This window comes from Desmodus rotundus, chromosome 11 (assembly GCF_022682495.2).
Source record: "Desmodus rotundus isolate HL8 chromosome 11, HLdesRot8A.1, whole genome shotgun sequence".
Taxonomy (NCBI): domain Eukaryota; kingdom Metazoa; phylum Chordata; class Mammalia; order Chiroptera; family Phyllostomidae; genus Desmodus; species Desmodus rotundus.
In genome coordinates, this window is record NC_071397.1 from 47,301,645 (window position 1) to 47,314,066 (window position 12,422).

The window sequence follows — 12,422 nt, forward strand, 5'->3', positions numbered from 1 at the left end:
GTTTTGGTGGGAGTTCTTTACTTCTATCTCTCCTCTGCACTGTCCAACTCACAGTATTTGCATGGGTAACATCTTGATACACCAGAATGCTATTGACTATAACAGCTGTTATTGAATTTAATACTAGACAAAAATGAAGGGAAAATAAATAGCTATAAAAGATACAAAATGGTTAATATTTACAAATGCAAATTATCATATTTTGCTGTGTGTAATGAGCACTTCTTTTGCTCAAATATTTGAGGGAAAAATAAGGATGCACATCATACATGGGTAGTACTAATTCCATATCTATATGTTTTTAATTCTTTTTTATGCATTATAGTGTAAAGAAGGCAATAATGATATCCATATGCAAAATAACACCCTGGAATAAGATAATTAGTTTTGTTTCTAAATATAAATAAATAAATAATTGAATTAAAATTAAAACAAAAGATTTTTTTCCTGAAAGTCTGGGCCAAAATCATGAATGCACATTGTACACAGGAAAATACAGTATCTACATAGAAGACTCATCAGATTAATAGGTAGCAATTAGATCTAGTAAGAGAATATAGCAAAATTGTTAGATCCAAGGTAAATTTACAAATAAAAACTGCTTCTTTAAACTAAGAACAGAAACAAGAAAATATGATAGAAAATTAAAAATATTCATGAAAGAACCAAAACTATCAAGTTATTAGGAAATGCCTAATAAAATAATGCATGAAAACTTTATAGAAAAAAAATGCTTTAAAGAAAATTAAAAAAACTAAATATTAAAGGAGATAAATAAATAAGAAATGACTAAATATTGAAGATAATAAACTAAAGTAAATAAATTTAAAGAATAAACTAGATTACTAGATGATATAAATGAAAAATATAAAGAGATTTTTTTTCAAATTACTCTACAGATGTAATGCCATTTTGATCAACATTGCAGTAGAAATTTTTGAGAAAACTGAAAAACTGATTCTCAAATAGGTAAAGAAAAACATTCATTCATGATTAGTTGTTAAAGAGGGGGATAAACCCTACCAATGTTAAGATATGATACTTAGACCACTGGGACAGAGAAGACTCACATCTGAATGGAAATATGGCCTCAGATCATGGTGATGCCATTAATCAGAGAAGAAAATAGGGACTATACCATAGGTGGTATGGAGAAACTGACTGATTGTATGAAAAAAAAAATAGAGTGTAATCCCTGCCTGAGACCAGAATCAAATGTCAACTTCTTTAACCTCCAGATTGAATACTTAATGTGAAAGGTCAAGTTATAAAGAAAATAGAAATATAGAAGAACATCTTATGACCAAGGGATGGGAAAGATCATTTTAAGCAGGACTGCAAAAACACATATTCTAAGACAAACTAATTTTGATTACTAAAATTAATTATTATTTTTATTAAGAAAGTACACATACAAAGAACCAATAGATGGGTGGCAAAATAATATCTAGAATATCTAAGCAATTCCTCAATAGAAAAAACAGGCAATGATTGTAAATTCACAGGATATGTTTAGCCTCGCTAATTATTAGAGAAATTTGTGAACACAAAAATTGAGATACAACTTTAAATTCATTAGAATTACTAGTTAAGAAATCATGTAATTACAAGCATATCTGTTAATCTAACAGATATCTAACATTGGTCAAAATCAGTGATTTTCAAGTGGTGTGCCACAAGAATTTTTAAAACATGCAACTATTTAGTCAGGGGCACTGACCTCTTTACCCTTAGATTGTAAAAAAAAATGACAACAGCCAACACAACAATATTATTATACCTATTTTTGTCAGATTGGCAAAAAATGTCTTTTTTGATATGCCATAAAATTTTAATAATTAGTTTAATAGTAATTAGTTTAATAATTAGGAGATAAATTAGAAGATGAAAAAGGTTTAAAGTTGTTCTAAGCAAAAAACACATCAAAATGTACTACACAATGATGGTCCAGACATGGGTGGCTTTCTATTGGTAGAGAAATTCAGGAATGCCATCAAGACCTCCTTTATTGCTCAGCTTTCCCATGTGTTTGACTTTTCATCTTTAAGTGGTCACTTTGAGGAGATAAGGTGGTTACTAATAGTTTAGGCATATCACATGTCATCATTCAGAGAAAGAAAGAGATGGAGCTGTTTAAAGAGGGTGTCCTTGCATGCCTACTTCTTTCCACTGGAAAGTGCAATGTTTTCCTAGAAGAGTTCCTTTTGCATCTTGCTGATCAGAACCAGCCCTCAGCAGCAAGGATGCTGGACAAGTGTGTAGCTAGCAAGGAGAAATGGGCTTAGAACAATTTGCACCTGGAGCTGAGCTCCTTGTCAACTCAGACAAAATTAGTGTGGAAAATCAGGGACGGGGCCTTTGGAGAAGGCACTTACTGCTTCTGCCACATTGTGTGAGGATGTGGAGAAATGGAGACAATCATAGACTAAGAGTGAGGGGTATGCAACTTGGACAGACATATTAGTACTTAGTGAAATTAAGTCAGGGTATGACCTTTGAGTCAGTGGCGGATATAAATTGAGAGGAAAAAAAAACTATTACAAGCTTCTCCATGGAATGAGTCCTGACATAGAGAACTAAAGAGATAACGTCAGCTCAACTGGCAGCTGAAGATCTGGGTTCTAACTAGTTTTTCTACTAACAAGGTGATGCTGAGTGAATCATTCACTTTTCTGGGCCTTGTTTGTTTCATTTATAAAGTGTGGCAAATGAATTAGATTCATGGTTCTCAAACTACATGCTGAAGGAACACCAAAAATTTATAAATTGGTCTAGCTTTTCTCTAATAAAATCTAACATTGGTGATTTTTACCTGACACTTAAATATCTGAACTTTAGGTTTTCCTCTACTTATTTTTTCTTTACATTTTATAGCTGCCACTATTTTTCTACTGTATGTTAGCAAATGACAAAACAATAAATTCTACAAAGAATGAAAAAATTCTGTTATCACCCAAAGCAACTTATGATTTTAGTGAAAACACGTGGCCTTGGTTTTCATGGCTTGGTTGGCATGCAATATAGACTTATTTATTTATTTTTGCTAGTAAAATGACCCCACATTTGTATGAGGCCATCCTCTCATGGAGTTTCACAAAGAGCATCCCAAGTGTCAGGTATGCTCCTTCTAAACAAGTTGGAGGACAGTCTGGTACTCTTACAGTAATTTTTACTTTCATAATCTACCCTTTCAGTCCTAGCCTTTGGGTATGATATTTACATATTTATAGAACTTCTGACAGGGTTGAATAAATAATGAGCACTTATTTTGGGGGGGTGGAGATATCCTAAATCTAAATCATTAATATGACCTCATTTATACTCATACATAAAATTTTTTTTCTCTTTCCTGTAGTTTTATTGTATCATGTTCAATCTTCCAGTTCCAGCTTCATCTGTGAGGAAGCTTTTGGGCATTCAACCAATCTGCATGTTCCCATCCAGGTTTTTTTTTAAATATATTTATTGATTATGCTATTACAGTTGTCCCATTTCCCGCCCCCCTCACTCCAGTCCATCCTGCCCACCCCCTCCCTCCCAGTTATCACAAGCTTTTCTAACATTTTTAAGAAGCACATTTTTTAGAATATAATTGTAGGTAACTTTTACATTATATCGGTTTTACATAGCTTTCCCTAAACAATGTAGAAACCCAACTTATAAGACAGTGGAGACAAACAACAGTTTTCTTGCAACCCCTGTAAAAATTATAATGGCCCATCTCATAGTATAATACAATAATATTAAGATTCCAACATTGGGATCTCTTTTCTCCTCTCTCCAGGAATAATAATGCATTACACAGGCAATTTTGGCAACTGTCTGATTCTGAAATTCAGTGTAGAAGAGCTAATATATTTGTTTTATCGACTGGGGAAAGTTTCTTTAGATTAAACAGTTTATAAAACACATGCAGACAAATGCATGTGGAGGGGCTGCTGAGGTCCTAGGTGTGAGTGTGGAGAAAGTGGCCTCACCTCCAGGCTCCCAGGGCTTTTTCCCTGGGCTTTCCCAGTGGTGACTGAAATCAAATGTAAGCAATTCCAGAATTTTGAAAATCAAGTATTTTCCCCAAAAAAGATCCCCCCAAATGGCTTTACGGCAGAGACTATGAGGATGGCCCCTCCTCTCAGGGTGAGGGCTGACATTTTGGAGGTTGCTGAGTAACAGTATCGGGTCCTATTGCTCTCCACAGATAGCGCAGAGCTTGGATTCAGAAAGGCCCCCGAGGTGGTGTTCCCAGTACATACATACCGACAACCACAGATTTGTTTGCTTAAGCCAAATTATTTGGAAAGCTAAGAGCTAAAATTTATTTCATTTTGAGGATAAAGAAGAAATGAGGGTACTTGGGAAAACACTGAAAAGACTCTTTTTTCATATGTTAAAAACAGTACGTCTTTTTCTCAAAGAGCTTAATAAGTCTAAGAAAATTTATTTTATTACCTCGTAGCTGGAATATTGCAATGGGACTTAAAGGGTCTTTTTATTGACTTGGAATTTGTGTTCAAACTATTCATGAGATGTGATAACAGTCTATAAAACTCCCCTGGATCATTTAGGCTTAAATGTTACAACTATAACATTGTTTGCTTTTTAATATAGCAAGAATCATGTAAGAATTCCAATAAATTGCCACCCATAGTCATAGGAGAAAAAGAAGGGAAACTTATAATAATGAGAAACAGATTGGTCCTTCCTAATTGTAGACAAAATAATTCTGCTCATCTCTCATTTTAATGAATTGGTACATTGTTAGTAACTTAGATTAGAAACAATTTCACTGGGCAAGTTCCACAGTTATTAGGGATCATAGGTGATACTACTTTGTCTTCATTCTCCTGAATTTGAGATTTGAAAATACAGAGATGATTCTACATCATCTTTCATCACAACTGACTCTAGTTCCCTTTAAACCAGAAGTAAATTCACTCTCTGAAAATGAGGTTTACCTCTAGTTCAAGTAACAACCTAAAACAATTGAAGAGCAAAGATGCGACTTTATAAGTGCCTCTGTAATAGCTCTGAATTTAAAATTTCGACTGCCTCTTGATTATCAAGAAAAGAGAAATGCTTGTATATGGGAAATGTCCCGTTTTGCCTATAAAATTACTGGATGACATAGTAGTCCTTATCTGCAGTTTCACTTTCCACAGTTTGTTACCCAGAGTCAACAGCAGTCTGAAAGTATTAAATGGAATATCTCAGAAATAAATAATCCATAACTTTTAATTTGCATGCATTTGGGCTGGCATGATGAAATTCCATACCATGCTCCCCATCCCACCTGGGACACAAACCATCCTATTGTTCAGCATGTCCACATCGAATACGCCACTCCCCCGTTCGTCACCTAGTAGCTGTCTGGTTGTCAAAACGACTGTTGTGTTGCAATTCTCGGGTTCAGGTGACTCTGATTTTACTTAAGGATTGCCCCAAAGCACAAGAGTGTGATGTTGGTGATTCAGGTATGACAAAGAGAAATGTACAGCACTTCCTTTTAGTGAAAAGGTAGAAGTTCTCAACTTAATGAAGAAAAAAAAATGTGTATGCTGAGGTTGCTAAGATCTACAGGAAGAATAAATCTTGTACAATATATGTGAAATTGTGAATAAGGGATAATAAATCATGTAGTTTTGCTGTTGTACCTGAAAGTGCAAAAGTTATGACCCCAGTGCATGATAAAGTGCTTAGTTAAGATGGAAGAGGCATTAAATTTGTGGGCAGAAAATGAACAGAACCTGTGCTCTGATTGATGGCAATGTGATGTGTGAGAAAGCATTGAGCCTATACAAAGACTTCAGCAAGGGATCCCTTAAAACAAGTGATTGAATGCACATAATTTTTATTACAGTATATTGTTATAATTGTTCTATTAGTTATTGTTTATCTTTTATGTGTGTACGATAAATTAAACTTTACCATAGGTATGGATGTATAGGAAAAACAGTATATGCAGTTTCAGGCATCCACTGGGGGGTCTTGGAATGTATCCCCTGCACATAAGGCGGCAATACTGTTACTTCCTGCTCCTTTTGCTAAATTGCATGGTCAAGAACAGGAGTCTACAACGTGTTCATGGCCAGCACAGAAGCTCATAGCAAGTTTGTAAGAGAGGGTACCCTTCTGCTTGACTGACAGGTAGAGAGTGGTTCTCCCTGGCGTCTAGAGCACACTGTCCAGTGAACCTGCAGACTGAAGGGAGCTCTGCAAACTGCTGCAGATCTGAGAAGAATTTCTGCCAGAGTCACAGCCTTGCTTTCTGATTCATTTTCTATTGCACAAAGGTAGCTATCTTAATTTGACAAGTGATAAAATCTCTCCTGCAAAACTCAATATTAAATTCTTCCCTCTTCACCATCTCCAGAGGACTGAGTCAGAAATAAATTGTTTACCTAATCAGAAGATATTGTCCCAGAGACAAAACCCTTTTTCTCTCTGATAACATCCCGACAACGTGTTGTTCTGTGACAAATCATGTGCCCTAGATGTTTTTAGTTACCCAGCTGAATAAAAATTCTCCATTCGTTGCTATTGGCAAATTAGTGTAATGCATTTCTTCTGCCAGTGTTGTGATGTTATGATGGAGAGTAGTGTTTCTAACAAAGGCCACAAAAGGTGATTTTTAGCGTTAAAATATTTTTTACAAACCTCAAATTAAACAATTACCTGTAATGTATATAAGTGTAACTCATACATTGAAAAGAGATCACTTCACATGTGGTTGAACTTCAGTTCTTTTAATTATGAAAATGTGCTTCTTGGAGAGGTGGGAATGACCTTTTTGTAACACCTCTAATTTATCCTCTGCCTGGGGGAGAGAAAAATACTTTAGATAAACCATCTGGAAAACTTCTAATTTGTTCTATGAAAAAAAATAAACATTCTGCTCAGCAGAAATAACCCAAATGGCAAGTCTTCTTTCCATGTGGATTATTTCTCATCTGGCTCTATGATTGCTGTAAACTGAATGCTTACATCTGAACTCATAAAACAGAGAGGACAGCGTGCACCCTGCCCTTCTGTAAAGTATTTCAGAGTCAGTGTCAAGAGAGATAAATATCTGTATGCATATGACCAAAACAAAGAGAAGACTAATGAGGAATGCGTGAATTGTGTGTCTGTTTGCTCTTTTGTACACATAGGTTTTAATATGAAAGTCTCCTTGTTTAAATACATATTAGTAGATGATAGATTTTGATGAGGAAATTTCTTAGTGTTAAATGCAACTTAAAAATTTAAACACATTTAAGAAATGTCAAGTTTGCCACACAATCAATTGTTAGCATATATTGTGTGCTTTCTTTGTTCTTGGCCCTATACTAAGTGCCCTAAGTGGACTAAGCAAGTGGGTATTAGTATCATCCCCATTTTACAGATGACAAGACAGAGGAACAGAGAGATAAATTAACTTGCTAAAAATCATGGGCCTAACAGATTTTAAAGTTAGGATTTGAACCAAGCGATTCTTTTCTCAAAGACTGTATGTATTTAACTAGGTACTATTCTGCCAGGAGCTTTTATAGAAAGATCAGGTTAGTTTTAGGGCTAGAAAGATATGCTCAGTCAATAAGTACTGTTTTAAATTAGTTTGAATTTGGAAATACTTTATATTGGGACTGTAGCTATGGTATATGGTCAGTGGATATAATGTAATAGAAGTATATGTAAAATGGTGTGAAGTGTATATAGGTGGTAACTTGTCACCTTGTAAGAAGTAGAAGTAAAAAAAAATGTGATGGCAAAAGTGCAAATCTAGGAGCTTCCAGTTCCAAGACAGAAGCAGTGAACTGGTTTAAGTGGGAATGGTTTACTGGTGACAGTATGGTCGGAATCTTCCCCAGTGACCAGACCAACTGTTGAGGCTGAAAGGACAGAGCTGAGAGGAGACATCTGTTTTTTAAACACTCCCAAATCAGTCCTCTTCTTTCTGCCTCTTCTGTCACATCTTATTAGTTTCTGTGCTTTCTTATTTCTTTCCATGTTTAGGTCCAAAGGCACTTTCCCGGGCCCCCTTCCTCTGGTTTTCTACATCCCCATCTCCTAACTCACCAGTCCATTCTCCACACTGCTGCTAGAATGAGTTCTATGCAATTCAGATCTGCTTTTCTCATTTTCTATTTAAAATTCTTCAATTGCTTCCCATTGCCTTCCGGACAAACCTAAACACCTTAGTCTGACATATGAGGCCTTTCATCTGTGGTAGCTATAAATATCCAAGTCACAAACTTTGATATGCAAAAATGTAACTTTTAAAAATTTCAATAACTCAATTCAATTTTGATTTTCTGACTTTGTAACACTATGACAGACAGCTTAATCTAGACATTTTCTAGTTTTCTCTGTTCAAGTTATCCACTTTTTAAGTGAATTCATATTTGAAATACAATCACAGTCAGGATGTTCTGTGTGCCTTCTCCTCTGACCACATGTCTCAGCGGGACAGCCTGGGGCGGGAGGGCGAGTGTGACAGATAGTGCATGGTGTGTGAGTTCACCTCTGAATGGTTCCTGCCCTGACTGGTGTGGCTCAGTGAGTTGAGTATCATTCCCACAAACCAAAAGGTTGCTGGTTGAATTCCTGGACAGAGCATGTACCTGGGTTGCAGGCCATGTGCCCGGTTGAGGGTGTATGAAAGGCAACTAATCGGTGTTTCTCTCGCATGTCGATTTCTTCCCTCTCCTCCCCTCTCTCTAAAAATAAATAATACAATCTTTAAAAAATATTTTAAACCTAAATGGCTCCAGGCTGGCTACCCAAGGGATATGGATGCCACTTCCATCTTGAGTCCCTAAACTGGTAGTTAAATCTCTTTAGATTCCTGGTGGAAACTATTTACCCCACGATCTGCTGATCCCAGTGCCTTTGGCAGATAGATCCCAGGGAGTCTTCCCCTCCACTAACTTGGGGCCATTGGGCAGTTCAATACCTCTGCCCACTTCATCTGGGAAGACTGAGAGATTTTGGCTGGGCTCATCCTAGAACTTTTTCCACCACCCTGTCTATACCTCCTCACTATATCATTGTATCAAGGGGTGTATTGTTGAGTTAGAGTTTCAGACATAAAGAAATACTACTCCCTGCATTCAGATTATGCTAAATAAACAATATGGAAGCCTAGTAAATAAATCCATCAACTCCCTAGACTATCTCAGAGTGGAACAAAAAGGATTCTACAATACATCTAACTGTCCTCTTCCTCTCCAAGCATGTTCTCCTCCAGGTTGGAGGACATTCCCACTCTTGGTATGAAAAGAACTCTTTCAATGTGATAGTGTCTTTTTTTCAAATCTGTTCTGTTTTACATTCTTAATACAATTATTTAAGGTGGGCGCTGAGACTCTGGGGCATTTTTTCTCTGGGTTCAGTCTAACAATTTCTGTTTGGGTTACCCAGTTTTCGTGTTTTGAGGGGGAGATGCTGCTGGGACAGTGCTCGGGGGAAGAATGAATTAAAATCCACAAGTGAATGTTTCAGATTATTATTGTGACATACATTCACCTCCAGCTTACTTTTTCTGTAAATATTTTTTACAAGATCAATACCCTTTTATTATTATTTTATATTTATTAATTCCAGAGAGAGAGAGAGAGGAAGGGAGAGAGAGAAGCATTAATGAGAGAGAACCACCATTTGGTTGTCCCCCACACCTGCCCCAGCCAGGGACCAGCCTGCGACCTAAGTATGTTCCCTCACTGTGAATCAAAACCATGAGACCTTTCAATTCATGGGACAACACTCCAACCAGCTGATCCACTCCAGTGGGGCTCCAGCTTGCTTTTTCTAGCTGGATCTGTTTCCTTCATCTTGCAACACATACATGCATACACATGCTTCACCTGGCCAACTTTTAACAATCTTTTAATATTTAGCCAATGGATCATCATGCAACCTGTATTAAATAATAATCTGGATGTCTTCTCTGACTGTGCATCCATACAGCTGATTTTGGTGTCCTTCTTATTCTTCTATAGCAGCTTGTACACCTTCATCATGACACTGTGATATATTAATACCATTTCTTTATTTGCCATTTTCCTCACTAGACTGTGAACCGTTTGATTTTAGGAGCTCTTTATTTTATCTTGGGGAAACCCCATACTTCCAAGCCCTCACATTTATCCCAGTTACTGGCATTTACTAGTTCTTTGTATATGGATTGGATAATGAACAAATGAATAAATTAAAACCTAAAAGAATGTTCAAAATTATTTTACTCCTTACACATTTTTAAAGTTAAATTTTTTAAAAATTATTTAAAGTTTAGTTAATTTAAAGAGTGTGATTGTCAGAATACACTAAATATTGAGATTTAAAAATAAAAATGTTGCATTATTTTAAGTGCAACAAATGGAATACAAATACTACCGCGGTTTAATATCTTCCACTATACATTTAAACAATACATGAACAAGTGTTGCTTAAATAGTTGGAATTTTTATACCTTTTCTTTTTCTCCTTGAACTTATATTTCAATTTCAAATTTATTCACACTTTTATCCTAAAGTAAAATCCTTTTATGCTTGCAAAGTTTTATGGATTAATTATCATTTTTCTATGATCAAAAAAATGTGAATTGAAAATTTAATTATGTCTATTAAGTTCCTGCAACCATTAACTTTAAGTGTTTTTAAAGCTTTTGTTTGTATTACCATCATTATTAGAAATATACACTCAATCAAAGCATAATAAAATTTTGATAATAAAAATGAAAAGCAAATTTATTGAGAATGTATCTCTTAATTAAAACTATTGGAACATGATCTTATGGCACTTCCACTAAAAGAACCACAAAATTATTCCTTTGTTTGGTGACCTAGAGAACTTTGCGGGATGTTAAAATGCCATCTGAGGGAGCGCACACCTTTCATTGCAGCCAGGCGACTGTGATGGTGGAAGAGCCAGCGGGGAAGAAGAACTTCAGGACTGGCCTCTTCTCGGGCAGATAGTTTTTGTAAAGAGAGCATAGATTTGAAAATTAGTATTCTTAAATCAGTTTTTAGGCGCCTAATAGAAAATCTTTGTAGGTATACAGGCACCTGAGTTAAAGTCAGAACCCTGATTTGGGAGATGCTGGCATTATTCAGTAAATAGCAATCACAGGATAAATTTTAATTGGTGAAATGTGTTTACTTTTAAATAATGCTAAGTAAAAAATTAGGGTTACACTCCCTGTAATTTTAAACAATGGAGTTAATGAATGGAGTTAATGAATGGAGTTATGTTATTTGATATCAACATATTCATGAATTCCATGCAAATAGGTAACCATACTCTGCATAATAATACTTTATTTCCTTTAGTAAGAACATTTTCAGATAACCTATGGTTTTTTTCTTAGTTAGGATTTTCCCTGAAACAATCATACTAAGATATGTTTAAACAAATAAATAATAAAAACCTCAGAACTAGTGGAGTTTAATAAATAAGATGCTTAAATTGTGATTCAAGTTATATATAAATGTATATATTGCATGTTAAATAATGTTTTTAGCTAAACCTTTTAAATAAAATGAAAATCGTTTCTCCTATTTTCAATATTTTTCCCACCCTGAGCTTCGTGATTCTTTGTGTATATTTGTGATTTGTTTCCACCAGCTACCACAAATATGTAACATGATGTCAATGAAATACAGGGTTGACTCTTAAGTATGTAAATGTGAAAATTAAACAAAATATACTTGTGATGTTTATGCATATACTTTATTTATAGACTTTTATATATTCTTATAATTGTAATAAAAATTTTTCCACTCATAGTTTAATGCTTTCTTATATATTACTCTGGTTTCTTTATTCCTCTCCCCTACCTTATGCCACTTATGCTATCTCAGCATATTTTATTTTACTATTTTTGTGGTAAAATGTTGAGGATTATTCTATTGTAGTACAATTATTTTCAGAGCACTATCTGTTGTGTACCTCTAGGCCGTCCAAGAACAGCACTGGACCTACCCAAATTACCTTCAATTTAAATTATGAAATATATAAAACACAAATTATGTGCTGTGTGTGTATGTGTATATGTGTGTGTATATACATATTCAAATTCAAATTGAAGATGATTTGTGAACAGAATGAGAGACATTTGGATGGTCTAACCATTGGTTTTCTGGCTTCTGATTTGACACGTCTTTTCTTCTATACCTTGCAGGCAGACCTTTTGCATTTGCCTGTTGAGGGCTCTGCCCCTGCCAATTATCTCATGATGCCTTGGAGCCATGGAAGAAAAGATTCATACATAACTAAATTACAGCAAGTTATTATTAAGAGATGGTCATGCTGCAATTGATTTGAGAAAGGTAGTATGCAATGTGACTGGCTGGGACAGGGGACTTCTGGAAAGGACATCAGTAGGAAGGAGTGGTATTGATTGCTGATTGCCCAGTCTGTCTCTCTTCTTCCCGGGCACATGGCTGACC